Source organism: Nicotiana tabacum, chromosome 1, assembly GCF_000715075.1.
Source record: "Nicotiana tabacum cultivar K326 chromosome 1, ASM71507v2, whole genome shotgun sequence".
NCBI classification, from domain to species: Eukaryota; Viridiplantae; Streptophyta; class Magnoliopsida; order Solanales; family Solanaceae; genus Nicotiana; species Nicotiana tabacum.
In genome coordinates this window covers 150,482,109-150,483,501 of record NC_134080.1, presented here as the reverse complement: position 1 = coordinate 150,483,501, position 1,393 = coordinate 150,482,109, and positions in this window count along the sequence as shown.

Genomic DNA, 1,393 nt, shown 5'->3' with positions numbered 1-1,393 from the left:
GTGTCGGTTGGCACGGAGGAGGAGGTCGAGCATGGTAGCCTCGCAGGTGCCTCAATCGGAGGCTGCTGAATCGGGGACGGCCAACTCAGGTCGTTCCCGTAGGTCGAAGACCCTCGAGAAGGGTGTCAATGTGGCCTTGGATCCCATGAACGGGTTTGGTGCGGTTTTCGCTGGGGGGACCATTGCCGCAGACCCTGAAGGGCCGGGACCCGGAGCTTTCCAGGAGTAGGAGTTGCCCCTCGGAGACATCGGTGACATAGATGATTTCATTTCAGGCTTTCAGTTCTCGTCAGGGGAACTAAGGGATGCTCAAGATGCGAACACTGTCAAAGACGGGGGTCCTCTAAAAGGGGGAGGCACGCTTGGCATCATTCTTGACGATGTTAGTGAGAACGCCGATCTTGACGCTCCCGACTTTGTCAAGGAGGCGGAGAGGTTCATGCAGCAGGTGATAGCTGCTTTAAGTATATTTCTTTTAGTCTCGAGCATCTTCTTTCATTCTTCTAACTCTTCTGTTTTGCTGTAGTGCAAGGAGATGTATGATCATGCCCTCTCCAGGCTTAACGAGGAGCTTTCATGTCGTGAGAAGGAGCTTGGGAAGCTGTCCTTGAGACTGCGAGAGTCAGAGGCTCATTCTTCCTGGAAGGAGAAAGAGTTAGACGAGCTCTGGGCTACTTTGGAGGGAGCACTCTGAGAAAAAGCTGCCGTTGTGGAGCAGATATTTTGTTATGCATGAGTCTTTCTTTCGCTCCCATAATTCGACACTGACTGGTTTACTTTTCCTTTTGTAGGTTGAGCAAAATGACTCATAGATTGGGCGACTGAATGTGGAGATCCTCAAGCTGAGGAAACAAAATGAGGTAGTGACCTCGGAGTTGGCATCGACCCATGGTCTTCTCAAGGATGCTCGAAAGGAGATTGTTGTGCTGGTTGTGACGAAGTCCTAGATCAAAGGAAATGTTGCTACTTACCTGGAGGATACAGCCACGGCGAATCAAAAAGCTCGTGATGTATCGATAAAGGCCGAGAAGAACCTGGCTCGGGCCATCGAACATGCTAGGGCGGAGGCGAGGAGGAAGACCTTGGAGGAGATCGAGGCTAGAGGCGTCAATCTGTTAGTTGGAATTAAGGAGGCCGAGGAGTTATAGAGAAAGTTGGCACTTTTGATCGTCCCAGACGAGGATTCTGGAGATGGTTTGGAGGATAGTGGCAATGAAGAGTAGGCCTTGTGCCGTTTTTTCTTTTTTCCTTTTTTCTTTCTATGTATGTACTCCCGGGGTAGTGAGTCTTGTAAAGACGTCCCTTGTAAATATATTTTTGGCAATGAAAAAAGGAGTTTTTCTGTCCCAAATCTTTCCATTATTTGTATCTTGCTGCTCTCGCGGAGCTAATC